Raw genomic sequence first — 12,590 nt, forward strand, 5'->3', positions numbered from 1 at the left:
CTTTTTTACAAAGCTATTATATACTTTGGGAAATATAGTAGTTTGTTATTTACTGCCTGCACTGCAAGTATGGATGCTCATGCATGCATCCAGGGTGAGTCGTACCTAGTTGTTCTTTATGCATCTCCAAGTTACTATTGAAAAAGCTCGCATAACTAGTTGTTTCTTTTCAGTTTAAACCTGAGACCTCTTTTGTTTTATCTTGAGAGCTATGACTGATGGCCAAACCGTTGTTTTTCTATGCTAGACTCACCCCACAGCTTTGTTTTGTTTTGTGCCACCGGATCATTATGCCATCCTATTGATATTGATGCAATGGAATTTATAGTTTTGCTGTCCCCTGAGATGCTTATCTAGTGTTTATGGCTTAGTAACTGTCCTCTGAATTTGAAATTATACTAGTATTGCTCTACACTCAGCAGCTAGCTCTGTTTTGTGGCACCTGTTACTTATGCCACGGTATTGTTTCAATGGAATCAGTACAATTTCTTTGCACATTGGGATTGCTCTGTTTGCTTCATATTATGGTGTTAATGTCTTACTAGCTAATTGTGGCGGCCGTCTGGATTGTCGCTCATAGTATTGCTGGTGGTGGTGCTGTTGTGTAGGTTGACAAAAATGCTCTGCATCTTGAGAAGCAAATATCTTAAAACTTTGACTTGGATCTCGACGGCGACGACATCCAATGAACACAAGGTCGCTCCCAACCAACAAGTATTTTTTCTTCCAAGTTAATAATGTGGATTGTGACATTTATCTGTGCACTGAATTTCAGAGTGGATGGCTGTACCATTTAATTTTGATTACTAGCACTAGTAGTTGTATTCAGTGTGAGCTGGAAGACTAACTGATTCAGTTTTCGAAGCCATCTTTGCTGTTCTGCTTGTGTTTGCACAGCTCACTTGTTGTCAGTGCAGTTCTCTTACACATATTTGTTTGTTGGGATTTCATTTCTAGAATCATGTCTCTAATTGCATTCGTAAATTTCTAGCCTTAATTGTTTTTTTTTGTTATGGTCAGCAAGTATGCCGACGGTCTAAGCGTCGGCGTAGCTATGCGCCAGGCCTGCCCAGCAGCTGACATGTGGCACTGCTAGGCCGACGGTTAGACCGTCGGCATAAGTTCTAGAGCTATGCCGACGGCTTTACCGTCGGGATACCTGTGCAATGTGTCAGCACATGGTTGGCTCGGTTTTGACGGCGGAGCCGTTAGGCGGAAAATTTTGCCGACGGTTCATGTGTGCCGACGGTGGTTTGGATGCCGTCGGCATAGCGGCCTATACCGACGGCTTTGCTATGCTGACGGCCGCCCTGGGATATGACGACGTACGAGTTGCTGACTGGGCTATGCCGACGGTGGCGGTCGGCATAGGCCTATGCCGACGGCCCTGGGCCGTCGGCAACGTAGCTTATTCTGGTAGTGATGGGGCGTCTTTGGATGTGGAGGAGGTCCGACCAGAGGAGCGGCATGTTTGATGTATCTAAATATGTCTTTGTTAACAATTTTATTTGGTAACTATTATTTATGTTTGTTACTTCCATCCTGATGCCTCCAGAGAAAAATTAACGAGCTTTACATACTGGTTTGCTCACTTTTCTTTGTAGAGCAGTCCAACTCATTATCATCTTATGTAGTATCTCTTATATTTGTGCCTTGTATCCTTAGTAGAGCTCAATCATTGATCTGCTTATATCTCCCATCCCCCAGTCTTTGATCCTTATGTTTTAGTGGTTCAAATTCACATCGGGGAAGATAAAATTATGATGGACCGTATAGCGTTAGGCATAATATACCATTGTTTTTCTGTGATTCCAAAGATGTTAGCTACTACTCCTTCGGACTAAAGTTGTACTAAACTAACGACAAGTCTCAAAATCTTAGTTCAAGTTTCAGAACTCAAGAGGTATCCTATACTCTTGAAACTTTTATTAGGAGGTGCTCTCTTTAAATACATGCTTTTGCTCTACCCCCTTTTACTAGCAATTCGATGGTGCTGCTTGAATATTTTGTTCCTAATGCATGCAACACAATACATCCCTTATCTGCATAGATCTGCTTGTTCTTGAATCGGTTCAAATAAATATGATGCTGATTTGGTTCCTTCTACTTCTACAGGTTTGAATACTATGGTCAGATTTTTCCCCAAGAATCCACAAGTTTTGCTGGTCTTGAAGAATGTATTAAGTTCATTGCAAACTTAATGTTCAAAGAAGATATGCAAGGAAGGGCGCCGCCTCTCCCTCACCGTCCATTGTCTCAAGACACGACGTCGTCAGCAGCACCTGCTATCTATATATATGAACTATCTATCATCTTTAGCTAATCTCTAGAACATCGCCATCAGCAGCACCTGCTATCTATATATATGAACTCTACTTTTCTTTGAAGATCGTTTTTCTTTTGGAGCATGTTAGTCTTTGATTTCAATTCAATGTTGTGCTCTATCATCCACCTTGTAAGATTGTGACCTACTATCTTATAATATGCACCTATTACCTTGCTATGTCTCTTGAATGAACACTTTTCTCTAAGTTTTTGTGATTTGTACCCTGGCCTTCATATGCATGTGCACAGCTGCACAGCCAAGGCAAGTGCGCACAAGAACGCATAGGAGGCGCGCCCTGGGCGCGCCCCACCTACTAGTATGCAAAGAAGAAGAGACGACTATGCGCTTGTTTGGACTCAAAATCGAACAGAACCTACCGTGACTTGCCAAACAAGCAACCCCACGACCCCACCCCATGACTCGTCGGATCCTTCTGAGCGTAGACGTTGGATCCAGTCAACGCAAAATTGGCTGCCACATCAACGCAGCCCCACGCGAGAAGCTCCCCTGAAGCACCCCGATTCATTGTCATCTCTAGCACAACATTGAGATAAATGGATCTTTAAGAAGAAGACGGACGTGGGCGGTAATGTTACCGTCTATGAAGCTCGACTTGTGGCAAAAAGGGTTTTTCACAAGTTCAAGGAGTTGACTACGATGAGATTTTCTCACCCGTAGCGATGCTTAAGTCTGTCGGAATCATGTTAGCATTAGCAGTATTTTTCGATTATGAAATCTGACAGATGGATGTCAAAACAAGTTTTCTTACCAGTTTTCGTAAGAAAAGTTGTATGTGATACAATAAAAGGTTTTGTCGATCCTAAGGATGCTAAAAGGTATGCTGGCTCCAGCAATCCTTCGATGGACTAGAGCAAGCATCTTGGAATCAGAATATATGTTTTGATGGAGTGATCAAAGCTTTTAGGTTTATACAATGTTTGCTAGAAACTTGTATTTACAAGAAAGTGAGTGGGAGCACTACAACATTTCTGATAAGTATATGTGGATGACATATTGTTGATCCGAAATAATGTAGAATTTCTGGAAAGCATAAATGGTTGTTTGAAGAGTGTTTTTCAAAGGAAGACCTGGATAAAGCTGCTTACATATTGGGCATCAAGATCTATAGAGATAGATCAAAACGCCTGATGATACTTTCAAAGAACGCACACCTTGACATGTTTTTTGAAGGAGTTCAAAATAGATCAGTCAAAGAAGGTGTTCTTACCTGAGTTGTAAGGTGTGAAGTTGAGTAAGACTCAAAGATTGACCACGACAGAAGAAAGAGGAAGGACGAAGGTCGTCCCCTATGCTCTTGTCATAGGCCCTATACGGTATGCCATGCTGAGTACAGCACCTAATGTGCGCCTTGCCACATGTCTGGCAAGAGGGTACAAAGGTGATCTAGGACTGGATCGCCAGATAGCAGTCAAAATTATCCTTAGAGGAATAAGGAAATGTTTCTCGGTTATGGAGGTGATAAAGAGTTCGACATAAAGAGTTACGTCAATGCAAGCTTAACACCTGTCCGGATAGCTCTGAGTAGAGATACCGGATACGTATAATGGAGCAATAATTTGGAATAGCTCCAAATGGAACGTGGTAGCAGCATCTACGATATAAAGTTTTGCGAAATACATAGGGATCTGAATATGGTAAGACCCTTTGACTACAACCTCTCTCACAAGCATAACATGATCAAACCCATAACTCTTTGAGGGTTTATCACATAGTGATGTGAACTAGATCATTGAGTCTAGTAGACTCTAGGATGTTGGTCACATGGCGATGTGACCTGTGAGTGTTAATCACATGGCGATGTGAACTAGATTATTGACTCTAGTGCAAGTGGGAGACTGTTGGAAATATGCCCTAGAGGCAATAATAAATTAGTTATTATTATTATATTTCATTGTTCATGATAATCGTTTATTATCCATGCTAGAATTGTATTGATAGCAAACTCAGATACATGTGTGGATACATAGACAACACCATGTCCTTAGTAAGCCTCTAGTTGACTAGCTCGTTGATCAATAGATGGTTACGGTTTCCTGACCATGGACATTGTATGTCATTGATAACGGGATCACATCATTAGGAGAATGATGTTATGGACAAGACCCAATCCTAAGCCTAGCACAAGATCGCGTAGTTCGTTTGCTAAAGCTTTTCTAATGTCAAGTATCATTTCCTTAGACCATGAGATTGTGCAAATCCCGGATACCGTAGGAGTGCTTTGGGTGTGCCAAACGTCACAACATAACTGGGTGGCTATAAATGTACACTACAGGTATCTCCGAAAGTATCTGTTGGGTTGGCACGAATCGAGACTGAGATTTGTCACTCCATGTAAACGGAGAGGTATCTGTGGGCCCACTCGGTAGGACATCATCATAATGTGCACAATGTGACCAAGGAGTTGATCACGGGATGATGTGTTACGGAACGAGTAAAGAGACTTGCCGGTAACGAGATTGAACAAGGTATCGGGATACCGACGATCGAATCTCGGGCAAGTATCGTACCGCTAGACAAAGGGAATTGTATACGGATTGATTGAATCCTCGACATCGTGGTTCATCCGATGAGATCATCGTGGAGCATGTGGGAGCCAACATGGGTATCCAGATCCCGTTGTTGATTATTGACCGGAGAGTCGTCTCGGTCATGTCTGCATGTCTCCCGAACCCGTAGGGTCTACACACTGAAGGTTCGGTGACGCTTGGGTTGTTAGGAAGACTTATATGTGATTACCGAATGTTGTTCGGAGTCCCGGATGAGATCCCGGACGTCGCGAGGAGTTCCCGAATGGTCCGGAGGTGAAGATTTATATGTAGGAAGTTGCCATACGGTCACCGGAAAGGTTCGGGGGCATATCGGTATTGTACCGGGGCCACCGGAGGGGTTCCGGGGGTCCACCGGGAGGGGCCACCTCTCTCGGAGGGCCTAATGGGCTGTAGAGGAAAGGGGACCAGCCCTACATGGGCAGGCCACAGCGCCCCCCTTGGGCCCATGCGCCTAGGGTTGGGGGGGAAACCCTAAAGGGGGCGCCCCCTTGCTTGGGGGGCAAGCCCCCTCCCCTTGCCCCCCCTCTAGATCTCATCTAGAGGGGGCTGGCCCCCTTCCTCCTTCCCCTATAAATAGAGGGGCAAGGGGAGGGCTGCATAGAACATCCAAGGCGCAGCCCCTCCCCTCCCCAACACCTCTCCTCCTCCGTAAGAGCTTGGCGAAGCCCTGCCGGAGTACTGCAGCTTCACCACCACTACGCCGTCGTGCTGCTGTTGGAGCCCCCTTCCTCAACCTCTCCCTCCTCCTTGGTGGATCAAGGCGCGGGAGACGTCCTCGCTCTGTACGTGTGTTGAACGCGGAGGTGCCGTCCGTTCGGCGCTAGGATCTTCGGTGATTTGGATCACGACGAGTACGACTCCATCAACCCCGTTCTCTTGAACGCTTCCGCTCGTGATCTACAAGGGTATGTAGATGCACTCCTCTCTCCCTCGTTGCTAGATGACTCCATAGATTGATCTTGGTGATGCATAGAAAATTTTAAAATTCTGCTTCGATTCCCAACACTAGCAACTCCCGAGAGGTGGCCGGCCCTCCTAGCTTTGTCCAGGATGCCTACCAGAGCGTCCACGGCGAGATTGAAGAGCAGGGGGGTATCGGATCCCCTTGCTTCACTCCCGCAGAGGATGAGAAGAACGGCCCCACATCACCGTTAATGTTAATCGCAGTCTTGGCAGACCGTACCAACTGCATAATCCAGTTGCACCATTTGTCCTCAAAGCCTCTGCGCTGCATAACGAGCCACAGGAAATCCCAGTCTAGCCGATCATAGGCTTTCTGGAAGTCCAGCTTGAGGAAGACACCCTTTTGTCCACGCGATCGTACCTCGTGCACAATCTCATGCAGGGACAGAACCTCGTCATGAATTCGTCTCCCTTTCAAGAAGGCTGTCTGAAGTGGGTGGACTACCAGTGCGAGTCTAATTGTGCAGACTTTAGAGAAGATGCGCTCCAGGACGTTGATAACTGTGATAGGTCTGAATTGGCGAATGTCCGTCGCCCCAACTACTTATGGGATCAGGGTGATAACACCAAAATTTATACGTGGCATGATCACAGGTTTTAGGACGTTCCAGAATTTCTGGAAGAAGGCAACCGGCAGGCCATCCGGCCCCGGCGCCGACCCCGCCTTCATTGAGGCGATCGACCTCCCCACCTCCTCCGGCGAGAACGGGATAGCGAGATCAGTGCATACATGCTGTTGCTCCGTGCTTGTCCTGCTAGTGCATCTGTTTTGTTTAATATGCACCTTTTTGGACCTTTGTATCCTTATTACAGGGAGGGTCTGCGCTCACAGGCTGATATGTGCTTTTGGGTTACTAGTATCTGGAAACCTGTAGTACCTTGAAGACAATAACGCACGGGTCTATCACAGCTCGGCTGCACCTGCTTCTGTGTTTGCCCCCCTCTCCTTTCGATTTGCCCTCCTTTGTGTTACACTGAATTTTGATTGCCATTCCTTTTGGCGTCCATTCAAGGGAAAATATTTTCACTGCCAAATAGAATGTCGCAAGACAAAGTAACATGTACGAGTCTAGACTGTAACTTCTATATGCTGCAAACCTGCTGCAAAACATAATTCGTAAAATTCCGAGAGAACAAGCTGCGCATAACACCAATCAGGTATAGTTTATGATCCCTCAATATGGTGCAGAATTTGACTCCCTAAAATTGGTGGAGCACAACATCATTAAGTGTCCAAAATGTGTGACATCTTATGATTCAAAGTTGAAGTGTTTCATGGTTGCAACTTTTGCACTGTACAATGGCAATGTGTAAAACTTTTTGTGTACATTCTGAGGATCAGTAATGGTCATCCCTCTAATTTTTTTTACATGAACCAACACATCGCTAAACTATATTGGATGGATTGAGATTTCTGTTGGACAGGAAGTAAAATTCTGTGGCAAATTACAACAAGTTACCTACTGGGGAGCCGAGGTGGTAATTTCGCTCCAATCTGCTTCTGCTGTTCGGAGCAGAAAATTCTTGTTGTATCTAGGGTGTGGTGGCCTGTCAGGAGGTGGACCCCTGTCAGGATTGAGTTATCCTCTTTTTCAGAAAAAAAAACATCAAAAAATATTACATGCAGCATGGTCAGAGATGAGGTTAATTATACGCAACTCAATGAAAAGGAAAACCATATTGACAATGGGGAATTACTGTCCATTAAAATACGATAGAACTCGGAAACATTGCCTTGTTATTTCTCAAAGTACAGAAATAAACTATTAGTGAATAGGAAGAGAAATTAACTATTTGTGATTACCACCACCAAGGTTTTTAGTTTGGAAAAGAAAACAATTTTGGAACTCATCGAAATATGTGAAATTTCATTGAAAATTTTAACCATGACGGCCACTACGGCACTACCGGGTCAATGGAATAATAATATCAAACACAGCACTTAAAAGAACAGTACGAAGTTGCGTGACTTGCGGCCAATGGAAGGTGGCTGCCGAGATCAGGGAGACGACTAATAATCAAGGCCCCACACAGATTGATTCTACCTCCTGGATCCATCTTTAAAAGGGAGGAGTGCCATTCCTTGCCCATTTCATTTTCCTCTTGCCACATGCAATACTCACAAACACAACTTGTACGCCTGCACATTTGAAATCTCGATTGTTTCTAGTCATTCTGACTGACAAATTAAAAATGATGATTAAGTTGTCAGAAAATAATACTTGGATGGCATTTATGTCTTGCCTCTCTACTTGTAGGAGCAGGAGGCATCAGGAAGTTAGGGAGATCCAAGCAACAATATGCCACAACTGAAATGTCTCCCCCTTTGCAGCCCACTACTAGGATACGTAGTGCTAAGAAAACAGCCTCTCTTTCCTGGCACAAGATACTCTCACGTAGCCAATACTATGTAAGAGAGACAATGCAAAGAAGTTTACTAAATTGCATTAGATGACAAATATATTTTAGCCCCATATTTTTTGTGTAACTTGCTTCAATTGGACGTTAGAAAAAAAATACATCCAGAATGATGGTAGTACCAATATGTAACACTAGTTTCTTATACTAGTTTATACTTGGATGTATCTCTAGGTGATTTTAGTAATATACCCAAACTAAACCTGTCAAACTATTTCTTTGGGTCTAGCTCATTTCCTCACTTAATGGACACCTGGTGGTGATTGCACATACATATTTTTGGTTTGTCCAAAGTGTAAATCTACTGAAAATAACTGGCAACATAAACAGTGACATACTCCGGCCTGGTCTACATATGATGGTAGTCACTTTATAACATGGTGAGTTATATCACTATTAAGCGACATTGAAGGATCGATCAACATATGCAAGTGACTTTTCTCCTTTCTGCTACAACTTATTACAACATCACTGGGTCTGTGTACCACATGATGGGTGACGTGGCTAACATTAAGACCGCAGGCGTGACAATACTTCTACATCCTCTACTTTTAAAAGCTCACCCTTTCACTTGCTGCTTTTCCATTCTTCACTAACCTCCCCGACCCTCTTGCAAGCACTTGCTGACACACTATGGTGAAACCTAAACGTATATCAGAATGCAGTGGGGATCAGCTCTAAAGCTTCAATAGAAAAATCGTAGTCAATGTTGCTGGAAGCATATAGGATTAGGAGGCATCAGAAAATTAGCAAGACATGGTGGCAATGCTCGGAATTCTGGGAATGCTAGCGCGGACGCTTCGACCATCTGTCGTACTAGTGAAAAATTCCGGTGCCGTGGGGTCTGCATGCCCCTCGTCTGCTGGCCGGTAGCTGCCTTTCTTGCTTTCGTAATATGGGTCCGAGTGAAAGAAAGAAGCTGCGGCGGCGTTGTTATTTCTTTGGATTAACGACTACTTCTGGTCGATAAGGGTCGATCGAGCCAGGTGTAAGGGCCCAGGGTGAAAATTATCCTAGACCAAGCAAAAACCCAATTTATGCTATTTTGTCTAACTGTCCATCAAAACCGCGTCATTTAGTCAGACAAAAGGAATGATGTGCTACTGGATCAAAGCCCCTGTGACATTTTGCTCAAAGTATAAACGGCTCCCTTCCGACCTGAAGACATGAGAATAAGTTGAGCATGTTTATACACAATCTGTAAGTAGATATGTCCATTGCAAATCAATTGATGTATTATGTGAGGACTACTATGTGACTTGTAGATGTTTGCCAGATTGGAACTTCTATACGCTGCAAACCTGGCGCAGAACAAATTCCATGCAATTCTTGGAAGAACAAGCGACACATAACAGCAATCAGGTGTAAGTTTCTGATGTTTCCATATGACTCCCTGCGGTTGTTCCAGTACAACATCATCAAGTGTTTAAAAAGGGTGCCATCTTACAAATTTTAAAGTGTTCCATGGTTGCAACCTGTGCTGTCTCTTGCTTAAGGTTGAGTAATGATGGCATTGCGTCTACTTTTTTACTTGGACCAACACATCGCAAAGCTTTGTTGGATGCAATGAGATTTCTTTTGAACAAAAGATTCTGTAGCAAATCACGGCAACTTACCTACCTGGGGAGCGGAGTTTTTTAAGTTTGCTCGCATCTGCTTCGGCCGGCGAGTGCAGATGTTTCTGCTCTACCGTTTGGAGCAGAAACATCTTGTCGTGTGTGGGATTCTGGGACCGGAGTTGTCCTCTTTTTCAGAAGAAAAAAACACCAAAACATATTACATGAACATGAGGTTAGTTATAGGCTTATAGCAACTCAATGAAATAGAAAACCATATTGACAATGGCAGTTACTGTCCATTAAAATAACATAGAACTAGTTAACATTGCTTGTTATTTCTCGAAGTACAGAAATTAACTATTTGTAAAGCACAGAACTAGGAAACCTTATTGACAATGGGCAATTACTGTCCATAACTTAAATTCCATTTTGTTTCTTTCATAGGACAAGAATTTCATCTTTTCAAACAGCTAGCTGTCTTGAGGCTTCATGGCCAGGAACAGGAAGGCGATCAATCCCCAGACCCCAGCCTCCGGTCGGCGGCAGGCCATACTCAAGGGCAGTGCAGAAGGTTTCGTCCATGGCCATCGCTTCATCGTCACCGTCCTGACGATCCCTGAGCTGCTCCTCAAACCGCTCCCTCTGCACGACGGGGTCATTCAGCTCCGTGTAGGCGTTGCACACCTCATGCTTGTTGATGAACAGCTCAAACCTTTCAGTCAGTCCAGGCCGGGCTTCGTCCCTGTGCTCCTCAAACCGGATGATTGATGATGAACGTCGGGTTCACGCATGTCTCCTCCAGGAAGTGCCCGACAAGCGTGTCCAGCAGCCGTGCCGTCGTGTGTGGAAGCGGGCACGTAATGTCGTACCTGGCACAAGCCTCCATCAAGTACTCGTTGGCATCATCGGTCGACAGATCCTCCTCCGGTATATCCTCCAGTCCCTTGATCATGTTGATCTGCGCGAACGGAGGAGTAAAATCGATCTCGATAGGCGGCTTGTCGGCGCCGTTGGCGTGGTACTGTACCTTGTAGCCTCCCATGAGCTCCTTCACCATGCCGCCCAGCATCTCCTCCGTGAGCTCCATCAGGTCGTTGTAGTCCGCATAGGCCATGTAGAACTCGCACGTCGTGAACTCGGGGTTGTGCGTCGTGTCGATGCCTTCGTTCCTGAACTGCCTCCCGATCTCGTACACGCGGTCCAGTCCGCCAACGACGAGCTGCTTCAGGTAGAGCTCTGGCGCGATGCGCATGTACAACTTCATGTTCAGGTCGTTGTGGTGCGTGACGAACGGCCTGGCGGCGGCGCCACCGGCAACCACGTTCATCATCGGGGTGTCCACCTCCAAAAACCCACGCTTGTCAAGGAAGCTCCGAATGAAGGAGACGACTCTGGCTCGCGCCGTGAAGACGGACCTCACCTCAGGGTTCACCATGAGATCGAGGTATTGTCGGCGGTACCGTGTCTCCTGGTCCTTGAGGGGGTAGCTCTACATGTTCCTGGGCATGCCGGTGCCTATTAGGCTGCCGCGGCAGCATGTGCAGGCAGGGCGAGAGCACGACGAACTGTGCAGGGAATATGCTGAGCTCGCCTCGGTTGCTTTTACCAGGGAACCCACGCACGTCGACCACATCGCCAAGCTTCACGCCAGAGTGGAAAGCGGAGAATTCCTCGGGAGTCTCCAGCTCCGAGGTCCCGGAGTCTGCCATGACCTGGACCTTGGCGCCGCCGCGGTGGAGGTCGTAGAAGAGGAGGCTGGAGGACGACGTCCTCTTGCTCATGATCCTCCCGGCCAGGGACTCGGTGACGTCGACCAGCTTCTTCCCGTCGGCCAGGCCCCTGTACCTGTGGACGTAGTCGGCGACGGAGACGGTGGGCTGGAAGGCGTGCAGGTAGGGGTTGACGCCGGCGGCCTTCTGCGCGGCGAGCGCGCTGAGCTTGTTGTGGTAGTATTGGGTGGGATCCATGCCGTCGTCCGCCATGGCGTGCGGTGCAAAACTCTCTCCCGTACCGTAGTTGGGGAAAAGCAGAGCGGAGACTTTGTTGACCTAGCACCGATTTCGTGTTCTCGTCGGTTTATTTATATCCAAAACATTAACGTGCGCATCAAAGGCGCCTCCTCGCGCGTTCGCATGTACGACAAAAAAATGGATCCATCAGGCTCCCATCGGCATCGCTCATCCCCGTCTTTACTGTGGCGAAGTATAAAAAAAATTCCATCAGGCTCCCATCGGCATCGCTCATCCCCGTCTTTACTGTGGCGAAGTATAATAAAACTAGCGATGGATCCCTTCCTTCCCATGGAAGGTAACTTCTACTTTTCTTTCGCCCCACATCGTCACATCAGCTCTCGCACGCAACCTCCAAAGCCGCCGCCGCCGTCTCAGCCATTTCTCTCGTCTGCTCCTCCCATTTCCCCTGCCCTAGCCTATTTCTAGCCCTCCGCGTCTCCCTTTCTTCCTCGAGTACGGCAGCGGAAGGGGGGCCGCGACGGGAGAGAGGTTCTCCACCCCTGACAGACGACGTCACCGCCTCCGACCTCGGCCTCGTCTGCAGCAGCAGCACGGACCTCTGCCCGTGTTTCTCTGTCTCGCTGCTCATCGTCCGGGAGGGGACTCGGAAGGAGGGTCGTGCTCCTGGTTGGGATCTCCGTGCTCCCTCTCCTGCGCCTCCATCTGCGTTCGATCTCGTCACTTGTGAGTAGTGCTCTGCTCAGCGTGGGGATGACCTATGAGATTCTTAGTTTGAATTCTG

At 46.5% G+C, this 12,590-nt stretch overlaps 1 pseudogene; it reads right to left on the reverse strand.

The window, feature by feature from the left end:
- Positions 1 to 10,298: 10,298 nt before the first annotated feature.
- On the reverse strand, positions 10,299 to 11,818 carry LOC147978156 (lysine--tRNA ligase pseudogene; annotated as a pseudogene).
- Positions 11,819 to 12,590: the final 772 nt, after the last annotated feature.

The sequence above is a fragment of the Triticum urartu genome, chromosome 3A, assembly GCF_056163025.1.
Source record: "Triticum urartu cultivar PI428250 chromosome 3A, HENAU_Tu73, whole genome shotgun sequence".
Classification (NCBI taxonomy): Eukaryota; Viridiplantae; Streptophyta; class Magnoliopsida; order Poales; family Poaceae; genus Triticum; species Triticum urartu.